General features: G+C 35.8%; 1 long non-coding RNA gene across 1 annotated transcript; it reads left to right on the forward strand.

The window, feature by feature from the left end:
- The first annotated feature begins 11,155 nt into the window (after nucleotides 1-11,155).
- On the forward strand, nucleotides 11,156-12,546 carry LOC125266430. The gene is made up of 2 exons (XR_007184493.1): nucleotides 11,156-11,216; nucleotides 11,323-12,546. It is a non-coding gene; the product is annotated as an uncharacterized LOC125266430 (long non-coding RNA).
- The last annotated feature ends 255 nt before the right edge of the window (nucleotides 12,547-12,801 follow it).

A 12,801-nucleotide genomic window follows, 5' to 3' on the forward strand; every position in this document is an offset into this window, starting at 1 on the left:
GTAAAGAGAGGTGCATCTGCCTAGTGGCAGCAGGTTGTATCTTAGCTTTTCAGTTTAGACTAATTCTAGCTCTTTAGGGCAGCCAATAATAAATAATAGCTCATTAAAAGACAAACATTGTTGAGTTGAAGGGATGTTTGTGGTAGATTATACTGAAAATGTGTTCATATTGCTGATGTGTTTCTCTCTCCAGCACATGAAGTTTTTAGGTAGGTGTTCAGTATGTTCTGCACAAGCATTCTATTCAAAATGCTTAACAAAACCTAGAAAGTATTGTAATGAGATGATAGAGTTTAAAAAACGTTTTGTATGGTTTTTCATGTCATAAAAAGCATGCGTTATTTTACTTTGACAAACCAGTGATAAGATTTGAAGTCCATTATAAATAAAGCCAGCAGAAAAACATTTTACAACCAGTCTCATGTTGCTTGTTTCTACTAATAACTATCTTATGGATAGTCTGTTCTATGTATTATGAGTGGGTACTTTATCACAGTCATAATTATTCCCATTTGTGAGTAACATCGACTTTCTATTGATGGTGATAAAGTTGAAATGTGCAAGGTACTAAATCATGACTGTATGGTTTCTTTTTTTTAAATGTCCGTAAACGATACTGAATGTCGGCCAAACGTATAATATATTGGAAGTCTTTCAAAAATAACAGAGGGTCAAAAAATGTTTTTAAACTTTGTAAATATTTTGTATGAATGTCTCACACATCATAGTGATTTATGGCTTAGTTGCTGATATTTGGAACAGGGGCTGCATCTCAAATTTCTGTTTTATGGCTTGTTGACTTACGTGAATTACAATCATGATTATGATGTGAACTGGTTTCAGAAAAATCCTATATTGTACAGGCATGCCAAAATGATAAAAAGATAATTAACCACACTGGACTCTGAAGTGTCCTGCAAGTCTTGTTTGATGGATGGATATAAATATGAATTGCAGTCTTCCCATAGTTCCTGTTGTGATGCAATCAGCCATATCAGCAGTTCTAAGAATATGAGCATTGGTCATTGTACAAATAAAATTGCACAATTTCTTTTGCCGATCAGAGGCATTGCATTGAATTAACTGGTATATTTAAGTATATAAACTCTCTACTATCTCCATTCAAGTTTCATTGCTGAATAGAGACCAAATTGAGACCAAATGAATATATAAAAATATTTGTACAAAAGGTAATACTAAAAGTTACAGTATTCTGAGCTACAGGCAACAAGTCTGCCGTGGCATTTGCTGAGATCAAGTGTTAAAATGCTAGTTCCTCTATGACATTGTCACCATTCCTTCTCTTCTGTAAGTACTTAGAAAATCTTCAGGGACTTATACTTGCTGTTAGTACTGCAGTAGAAAAACATCTGCCTGCTGTTATCATGTAGGTACCACAGAGTCAGCTGGAAGTGGAAGTGGTCAAAGTTGCTTGTTATTTTAGGTTTGTAAACATAAGTAATCTCTTGCCAATTTTAAAATATGTTTTTTCCTCATTGAATGGATAATTCACCCATTGCAACAGAGCTGAGGGCTTGTACTTACAAGAATATGTGGGGGTTCTGGTGAAATTACGGATCAACTGAGACAAAATCACAGCACTTACTGTAAGAAATTACAATAGGTGCAATTTAAAATCAAACCTTATAAGTTCTATTTCAGTCAGACTAATTTAATAATTAGTTTTTCTAATTCTAATTTAATTCTCTAATTTAATATTCAAATTAGAGTTAGAGCAATTTAATTAGCAATTTAAATAACTAAGCAATTTAATTACTTTTCCCTCGAAAAAGTGAAGGATTGCTCCTAATTTTTCTGTAATTCAGTAACAGTTACTTCTGATGTTCTGATTGCATTACAGACTATAGAACAATTCTATATATATTAAAAAAAAAAAATAGTGGATTTTGCATCAAAATGTAACATCTAATGTTAAAATATTTTTAATGTAACCATCTCCCTTTAAATACTTTGGTCATTTCAAGAATAATTTATGCAATTGTATATTATTTATTTGAAGGTATTAAAAGAGCAGTTTCATGTCTATCCTTGTATTGTTTAACTGGTCAAGGACAGGTTAAAGGGTTAGTTCACCCAGAAATTAAAATAATGTCATTAATCACTCACCCTCATGTCGTTCTACACCCATAAGACCTTCATTCATCTTCGGAACACAAATTAAGATATTTTTGAATAAATCCGAAGGCTCAGTGAGCCCTGCATTCAAAGCAATGACATTTCCTCTCTCAAGATCCATAAAGGTACTAAAAACATATTTAAAACAGTTCATGTGAGTTCAGTAGTTCTACCTTAATATTTTAAAGCGACGAGAATATTTTTGTGCGCCAAAAAAATAAATAAATAAATAACGACTTTTCAACAATATAGTGATGGGCCGATTTCAAAACAGTGGTTCGGAGCTTTACGAATCGAATCAGTAATTCGGATCTCCTATCAAACGGCTAAACTGCTGAAATCACGTGACTTTGGCGCTCCGAGTCACTGATTCGATTCGTAAAGCTCCGAACCAGTGTTTTGAAATCGGCCCATATTGTTGAAAAGTCATTATTTTGTTTGGGGGTTTTTTGGCGCACAAAAATATTCTCGTTGCTTTATGATATTAAGGTAGAACTACTGAACTCGTATGAACTGTTTTATATCAGTGTGTTTGACTTATGAGAGGTTGAGAGAGTAAGTTGAGAGAGAAGGCATCTTTATCGCGAGTGGGCGTGGTTTCAACTGATACAGCGGACACGCCCCCAGCGTTTGAGAGCAGAGAATAGGCTACTGCTTATTTTTAACTTAGTTCATTTAAGCCTACTTGGCGTTTTTAATAATTCAAATTTGGTTGTATGGTTAATAATAACAACACATTTTTCTGTGCTGTGACAAACTCAGAACACATATTTTAATATTGCTCTACACGGACTTTAATGCTGAATTCTGACATCGTCCTATTGTTTACATACAGTTTTTCGCCTAAGTATGCATATTCGAATGCAGTAAATAGTGCCTGGCGTTCATGAGTAACATAATTTACCAAATTTACCTCATGGATTGCAAACTGTTTTACACTCTACATGTGGAGTCTGAAAGTATTTTGTCACTTCTACATTGCGATAAAAAAAAAAAAAAACTTTTTTCAACATTTGGCTCTACGCCATGTGATAGCCTATGAATATGCCACATGTCACTTACATTCCCTTTTGACATGATGCCATTACAAATCAAAAGATTTAACTTCGTGGTATTTAAAACCGTACATTGGTGGTTTTTGTGCTTTATACTCTTCCATAAATCTAAAATACCGACTGAAGAGGTGCGTCCTTATCCTTAGTAAAAAGCTCTTTTAAAAGAGCCATAAACTATGACTGGATAAAACATGACTCATGATGACACACCCCCTTTATACAAACACAGGACGTTCAGACATGTAGTTAGAGGCACTGTCTACTAGCAAAGAGAAACTGTTTCAGTAGTCTGATTTGGCGAAGGCTTACCATAAATTACTACTATGTGGAGTGAATCGGTATGCGTTTGAATAAGAACTCATAAAGAGGAGAATGTGTAAAACAGTATGATAACGACACCTAGTGGCGTTAAGAAAATGTTGCAGAATTCAAGTGAGTTTTTTAGATCAGGATATTAGTTAAGCCTTTCAAGGTAATATTTTGCAGACAATAGTAGCATGATCAATAAATAATAATCTGAGGCCTCTTTTAACTACAGAGACAAGTAGGAGATTTTCGAGCACCAATGTACATTTATGAGAAACTGTTGTATTTTAAAATTGTAGACAAAAATATGCACCCTGAATTATTTTAAATAAGTAAAATCCAGTAAGTACTTTAAGGGCCAAACTTTTTTAATTATATAGATGCTCTGAAAAGTAACTTAACAAACAAGGTTATACATTGTGTGATACCTCATCAGAACACTAGGGGGAAGCACAATACTGAAACTTTCTGAAACTTTCTGATCCTGTCAGATTATGTTGAGAGGCCCAGGATACTCTCGTCTTTTGCTGTGTTTTGAAAAGAGCATAATAGAAAGCTTCTTTCTACTTGTTTTGTAATGTTTCCTCATGAGGTTACATCTAAATTAACTGGTTTTATACAAATCCAAAATATTGCTTATGACAGAATCAGCCCAACTAAGGCCTGGTTTCACAGACAGGGCTTAGTCTAAACCAGGAGTAGGCCTTAGTTAAATTAGGACATTTAAGTAGCTTTTGTAAATATGCCTTAGAAAAGACATTACTGGTGTGAAACCAGGCATATACTGTATATGTATGTATAAAAGACATTTAAGGATAAAAGTTGAAATGGATCCTTTAGGTAACTGCATGAACTGCATGTCTTGTCTCTCTATCTGGCCAACGCCTTTGGATCAGTCCCTCATTCCTTCATTTGGATGGTTTTTGAGTTCTTTCAGTTACCTATAATAATAACAAATCTGGTAAAACATTCCAAGATTTTCAGCTTTGCCTCACTACACCTAAGTTCACTACAGCATGACAACCATTGGAAGTAGGCATCATGGCAGGGTGCACCATCTCCCCTTTGGCCTTTACTATGGCAGAGGAGCTCATAATCAGAGCCTCGAAACAGGTTGCAGGTGGAGAACGACCACAGTCAGTGGTTACCACTTATACGACTGGATATGGATGATATAACAACCCTTACGACAACTGTCCCCTGCACCAAAAGACTTTTAGAAAAGCTTTATCAAAACATCACATGGGCGAGGATGAAAATCAAGCCCAGTAAATGCAGGAGCATCTCCATTGTCAAAGGTCATGTCACAGATAAAAGATTTCATATTGAACGGCCAGTGAAAAGTTTGGGCAGATGGTATGATGCAAAGCTCAAAGACACTAGGCAGTTTGAACAAATAAAAAAGGATACCATCATGTACATAAATCATATTAACAAGACATTCCTGCCAGAAAAAGCTGTGGTGCTTACATTTTGGCATGCTCCCAAGACTCACATGGTCTTTAACTGTGTACGAGATCCCCTCTCAGCAAAGTGGAAAAGCTGGAAAAAGTGATAAGCACAGGTGAAACAGTGGCCTGGACTATACTGGGGCTATAGTGTTGTGGGACTATACGAGAATGGTAAACTAGAATTATCAATTACAACAAGTCTAGTGGAAGAATTCAAATGAACCAAAGCAAGGTTGGCCATGACCCTCACTGACTCTGAAGATATTGCTATTTGAACAGCGGCCCCTTGGGTGGCAGTGAGGAGAAACATTGGACTCCATCTGAAGCCGTGTACAATGCAAAGTCAGCATTTCATTTCAGGGACGTGGTTGGTCAAGTCCAACATGGGAGAGCAGGCCTTGGGCTCATCCCAAAAGCTCCTCAATGGCATAAGGCAACATCAGGGTAAAGAGATGGCTCATGGTGGAAGAGATGAAGAAGCAGGAGGATGCAAAGTGGAAAGCTAAGGCCATCTCACTGGGCTCATGGAATAAATGGGTGAATCTAGAAAAGAGAAAATGTCTCGGGTTACGACTGTGCCCCTGTTCCCTGAGAAGGGAACGAGATGCTGCGTCATATGACGACACTTTGGGAAACGCCTCCAGCGTGACTGAAGCACGTGTGCAACTAGTCAAATCCTGATTGGTGCTGAGTCACCTCGAAGCTACAAAATGAAGCTGGCAACACAGCTTCAGCTTTTGATAGGCTGAAGCAAGGCTCTCCCAGGCATGCAAGTACAGCAAAAGGGATGCAGCATCTCGTTCCCTTCTCAGGGAACAGAGGTAACAGCCATAACATTTGTTCAGTCTGTGTCTCTTCCACTCGAGGCATCATCGCATAGCTGTTCTCCTTCAAGCCCAGAATCAAAGAAACTTTAAATTCTAGGTGAAAAATGGCCATTTCCACGATCTCAATAACTCGTTATGGAGATCGGTAAAGAAAAGACAGACTGTGCTCTGCTTTGCAGGAAGCACTAACTTAACCTAAGCCTACTCCTTGTGCACCTCCTGCTTTACAGCTAGCCATATGATATTTAATCCGGCTACTGCAAGAACACAACCCCCAGGAGCCCTATAAGCGAGGTATGGGGGAACAAGTCCTTGACAAGAAAATCCAACTCCTTAGAGCTTACGGCAAATAATATTCCATATGGCTTTCTTTCCTTGACAAGAAAGTCAACAGGTGCGAGACAGCTGTACGCTTTGAGATATTTCTTAGTGAACACAGCCAGCACCCTCAGGAGATGACTGTGCATACCCCGCACACAAACAGTATCACACACAGATTGCGTGTGTCACCTCCTGAAGTTTTAATGTGGCCAGGAAGACACACACTTTCAGCTGTGCTTATACTAACATTTTAAGTTCCTACACTGTAAAAAAAAATCCTGTTGTTTCTACGGAAAAATACCGGCAGCTGTGGTTACCAGAACAATACTGTAAAAATGACATCAAACCGTAAACATACTTACGGAGTTACATGTGAATTTTACATTTTAAATCTGTTAAATTTACGGTAAAATAACATATTTCATTAACTGATATAATGTTAATTTACCAACCTAATGAAGTACTAATATCTGTTTTGTACCTTTATAATACACTGACAGTCACCAAACACAGTGGTGATGAGAGTCACATGATGAATCAAAGTTCATCACAAGCAGCTTTTCCACAAGCTGAGAAGTACAATACGAATATATAGAAGGTGCACACAGTGTCATTCACACACACACTAAACACCATCATGGTAACATGCATGAAATTTTAAAAATGCAATAAACATTAATTTAACAACATTAGATGTAACATAAAACCCTAATGTACATAACTGATTAGAAAAAAATGAGAAAAACTAAGAAGAAACAGAGTTATTTCAACGAAAATATATCAAATGTGAAGTATCACGCAGGGAATTGTGGGAATGTCAATATACGGTTTTTCACTGTAAATTTTACAATGAATTGTTATTTTTCACTTCCAAAAACTGTGAATTTAACAGTATTTTACCGTAAAATTACATTAAATGTACCATTAGATCTATTACAGTTATTCACCGTATATAGTACGGAAACTTTCTGTAAACCAATCAACAGTTTTTCACCGCAGCATTTTTACAGTCTTTTACTGTTAAAATCACGGTAATTTTTTACAGTGTACAGGGCAAACAACACCAAATAGGTCAGACAGTTTGACACAGAGTGCTTGCTGAAGTGCAAAAGCTGTGTTGCAGGCTTCCCTTTGTAGATTCTGCGTTACACCATCACGTCACTAGGTAACGCAGCACCAATCAGAACTGAACTAGTTGCACACGTGCATCAGACACAGTTACACTGGAGGTGTCATACGACGCAGAGCGAGTTCCCTCAAAAGGGAACTCAGCAGGCATGACATCTAGGAAATGGAGGGACCTCGGCTAAGCTTTCTCATCAGAGCCACCTATGATCTCCTACCCACACCTCAGAACTTGAACCAGTGGTTGGTAGAAGATCCCTGTGTCAAGCATCTGCATCACTGAAACACATACAATCCTGCACTACAAGCCTCACTCAAGGCCATTATACTTGCCGGCATAATCAAGTTATAAAGCAGCTAACATCAATCTTAGAACAGAGACAAACCACCACAAATACTTTTCCATAAACATCAGCATGAATCTCCCACTTTACACATTTCTTACCAACAGGCCAACCTCCAGGAAATCACGACAACAAAAGATGCAAGCATTCTGCGTGCTGCTCGAGACTGGAGGATGGATGTGGGTTAGGAGAAAAAAACTGGTGTTCCCCCCAATATTGTGGCTACAACCCTCCAGCCAGACATTTGTCCTTCGGTCCAGAACAGCCAACATTCTAAAAAATAATGTGTTGGCTCAACAACAAAAAAATAACAGAACAATTTGCATCATTTTTTTTTTTAATTTAGGTTCAACCAACAAGCTACATTGAGTTAGAGGAACTTAATAATTTGTAGCATAAACATAATTTTTTAAGTTCATTACTCAAAAAAATTAAGTCGCTCCAACTACCTAAGTTGTAGCCCTGGAACCAATTGATGTTCTCTGTTTGAGTTCAAATCAACAGCTATCATAGCACAAGGTAACATAACTTATTTAACATGTATATTTAATTAACAAGTAAGATATTGTCACTGGCATTAGCCATTGCTTATAGAGTCAATGTATTAACCTTCAGCACCTGCACCTTCATTTCTACTCTTCAGCACAATGGTAACCATAAAAACTTCAACATTACAGAAACTCTTTTAAATGTCAAACATAACAGCATTAAACACTAACTGGTCATTCCTTTCACTAAAAACAAATTAATTAACACTTAACTTCAACATTTATTCTCCTTATCCAGTCATATGCAAAACATGGGAACTAGAAATCCACTGCCTAATTTCTGAAGTTATCAAGACAATTTAATTAAGTTACTACAACCTAATTTTTTTTTTTTTTTTTTTTTTTTTTTAAGCAAATTAACACAAAAAGTTGAAGTAATGATCAACATTATTACACTACTGAAAAGTTTGGAAACATTACTTTTTTTATTTTTTTTAAGTCTCTTATGCTCATTAAGGCTGCATTTATTTCATAATAAATACAGAAAAAACAATAATATTGTGAAATAATATTACAATTTAAAATTATGGTTTTCTATTTTAATAAACTTTAAAATATAATTTATTTCTGTGATGCAAAGCTGAATTGTCAGCATCATTACTCCAGTCTTCAGTGTCACATGATCCTTCAGAAATCATTGTAATATGCTGATTTATTATCAATGTTGGAAACAGTTGTGCTGCTTAATATTATTTTATAACCTGTAGTACTTTTTCAGGATTCTTTGATGAATAAAAAGTTAAAAAATATCAGCATTTATTTAAAATAAAAATCTTTTGTAACAATATGCACTACTGTTCATATAAGTTACAAAAAGTTTGGGTACAGTCATTTTTTTTCTTTATTTGTTTTTGAAAGAAATTAATACTTTTATTCAGCACAGATGTGTTAAATTGATAAAAAGTGATAGTAAAGATTTATATTGTTAGAAAAGATTTATATTTTGAATAAATGCTGTTCTTTTTAACCTTTTATTCATCAATGAATCCTGAAAAAAGTATCACAGGTTCCAAAAAAATATTAAGCAACACAACTGTTTTTAACATTGATAATAACTGAATATCAAATCAGCATATTAGATTGATTGCTGAAGGATCATGTGACACTGAAGACTGGAGTAATGATGCTGAAAATTCAGCTTTGCATCACAGAAATAAATTATATTTTAAAGTATATTATAATAGAAAACAATCATTTTAAATGGTAATATTATTTCACAATATTGTTGTTTTTCTGTATTTATTATTAAATAAATGCAGCCTTAATGAGCATAAGGGACTTTGTTCAAAAACAAATTTTTAACTTGCAACCATGCATTTATTTAAAGGATTAGTCCACTTTTAAATAAACTTTTCCTGACAGTTTACTCACCCCCATGTCATCCAAGATGTTCATGTCTTTCTTTCGTCAGTCGAAAAGAAATTAAGGTTTTTGAGGAAAACATTCCAGGATTTTTCTCCATATAGTGGATTTCAACGGCTACCAACAGGTTGAAGGTCCAAATTGCAGTTTCAGTGCAGCTTCAAAGGGCTTTAAATGATACCAGACAAGGAATAAGGGTCTTATCTAGTGAAACGATTGGTCATTTTCGAAAAAAAAATACAACCATTTATGCTTTATAAACACAAAATATCGCCTTGAACGTACTTCCCGTTTCCGCATTCTTCATAACGCTTACGCTGAATGTTCTACGCCTTCCCTATTCTACTTAACCCTTTCATGCACGAATTATGAAAGGCTACTTCAGGATTTTTTTCAAAAGTGTTTTTATTACTCTTTAGGCATGAAAAAAAAAAAAATCAAAAAAGGAGTTGGTGAAATGTCCACTAGAGTGGACAACGCGCATTTGAGGAACCAATGAAATATGTGTTTGAGAAAACAATTATTAAAAATAAATATTGTAAACACTATAAAACATGTTTTTTTGCTCTTTAACATTGTGTTCATGTATTTTGAACATATTCCAGAACTTTTAACAATCTGTTTTTTGTTTTTTTGCACTTGCAAAAGTTGACCAGTTGGTGGCAGTGTATTGCATGACACATTAGGGACCACTGCCACTGTATTGACTAAAAAACATGAGGACATCAAGGAGCAATATCATTTTTAAAATATCCAAGTATTGATTTTGTGATTTGAGGAAATTGATTAATCATGTGTGGACATCATGCATCACTGGCTATATTTAGACTACAATTAATAGTACAGTTTATAGAGTTTTTTTTCAAGGATCATCACTCTCATGATAAAACTAATATGCACAAAATATTGCTATAATAAAAATTAAATTGATTTTCTGCCAAAACATTACTGCAGATGGCATATTTAAAAAAAAAAAAAAAAAAAAGCAATACTTATAAATTGTATTCTAAATATAGCCAGCAATGCATGATGTCCACTTGAGTGGACACATGATTAATCACAATTTCCTCAAATCACAAAATCAATACTTGGATATTTTAACAATTATATTGCTTCTTAGTTGTTGCTTGATGTCCTCATATTTTTTGTACCTGCAAGGGTCTGCTAGAATAGAAGGAATGGACAGACATTCCTCCCCTGCAAGACACATGTGCTATTCTGTCTGCCATCTTGTTTTAGAGAATTTTTTTTTGCACTTGCAAAAGTTGACCAGTGGGTGGCAGTGTATTGCATGACAAATTAGCGTCCAATGTAGTGACTGATGTGCAAATCTGACATTCAGACTCATTTATATAGGAGAAAACAACTATTGAATAGCTGTCCACTGTAGTGGCCTCTATGCATGAAAGGGTTAAGGAACGAACGCGGCGCTAGTTTCGTTTTTTTTTTCCGTAAGTAGAATAGGGAAGGCGTAGGATATTCAGTGTTAAGCGTTTTGAAGAATGCGGAAACAGGAAGTACGTTCAAGGCGATATTTTTTCGCTAGATAAGACCCTTATTCCTCATCTGGTATCGTTTAAAGCCCTTTGAAGCTGGACTGAAACTGCAATTTGGACCTTCAACCTGTTGGTAGCTGTTGAAATCCACTATATGGAGAAAAATCCTGGAATGTTTTCCTCAAAAACCTTCATTTCTTTTCGACTGACGAAAGAAAGACATGAACATCTTGGATGACATGGGGGTGAGTAAATTATCAGGAAAAGTTTATTTAAAAGTGGACGAATCCTTTAAGTTGTGGGAACAGGTTCCTTGAATTACTTTTTAAAGTGAAGCTGTGTTACTTTTAGAGTGATATGGAGCTTACAGCACCATGAGAGGATGGAGTGGAGAAAGCATTTGAGAGAAAATGTTTGAAGTACTCTAAACTGGCAACCGAAGTTGTGCAAAATGGCTGCAAGGTTTTGTCACCACATGCACAACCAGTCTACTGACGAAAATAGGAGTTAGGGGTCGCTCTCTCCAACAAGCAATCAAGTCCCTGTCGAATGCAGCGGAAAGAAGCAGCAATTGGCTGTGGATTGAATGGAAGGACATCAACTGGGCGGTGAGATAAAGACAGGTGGATATGGAGGTGTATCTGAGATGCCAGGTGTCCCCGTTGAAACATCAAGTCCTATTAGCTCTATACTTTCTCTTACCTTATTTGACCCATTTAGTGTTTGTTAATGTGACAGGCAGACAGTGTGTACCACTGTGTAGATGGCAGACTCAGACAGAGCAAGGTACTCTGTGGAGACAGATCAGTGGGAGGTCCTTCTGACTCATCAAAACAGCAGACACTTATTCAGTCCAAAAACTGTCAAGCTGCTAGTGTTTTCCTGCTTGCCCTGCAGAAGAAAACAGACTTTCCTGTAATTTTCTGGTTTTCTCAGGCTGACATAATGTCATGTTTATCACAATAATTACACTGACATCATTTTATTTTCAGGTGCATTTGCTCACATTGTTGCCCCATGATGACTGCTTAGATAAATTGGTATGTGTGACTTCCACAGAACCTGGACTGTAATGGTAGCATGTGGGCATTAGCTTATGTGCTTATACACTCACGCTTCGAAATCGAATACTATATAATATGCAAAAAACAGTACGTCAAAAGAGTAGTATGTCCAAATACATAGTAGTCAAAAAACAGAGGCGAAAAGTTCCCGGATGACCTATTGCTTCCACCAAGATTCTGAAGTGTGCATGGACACTTTACTTTACTACTTATGAATGGAGGTGAAGCAACGCAAATGATGCTGGTTGGTCACATGACAGTAACAACATGGATGTAGTAAGTCCGAATTTCATTCATACTACCCATATTCATACTGTATTGAGTGTACTTTTTTAACGGTCATAAATTCAAATTTAAATGTAGTACCTACTCAGACAATACAGGATTTCAGACGCAGCGTCAGACTGCCTCCCAGTGAGTTAGTGTAGTACACAGCAATATTTGCCAAAATAAGACGAGTCATGCTCTTCATTCTTTTTTTAATTCCAAATTAAAAGTTGTTTTAAATAAGGAAAAATCTCTGCCTGGGAGCAAACAATAATATTATTTGGCATGTGTTCCAAAAATAGTCTGATTATAAATGTAAATGTTTTGTGTTTTCTTAATTTATTATAATTATCAGCGAGGATGACCTGGAATTATATTTTAAATAAATAATTTTTTGATCAAAATATCGATCAAAATATAAGACAATGCATTTTTAAGCACATCTGTGTATTTTTTAGTTAAAGAAAATGTTATAAAAACTGATCAAACTTAAGCATAA

The sequence above is a fragment of the Megalobrama amblycephala genome, linkage group LG4 (genome assembly GCF_018812025.1).
Source record: "Megalobrama amblycephala isolate DHTTF-2021 linkage group LG4, ASM1881202v1, whole genome shotgun sequence".
Classification (NCBI taxonomy): Eukaryota; Metazoa; Chordata; class Actinopteri; order Cypriniformes; family Xenocyprididae; genus Megalobrama; species Megalobrama amblycephala.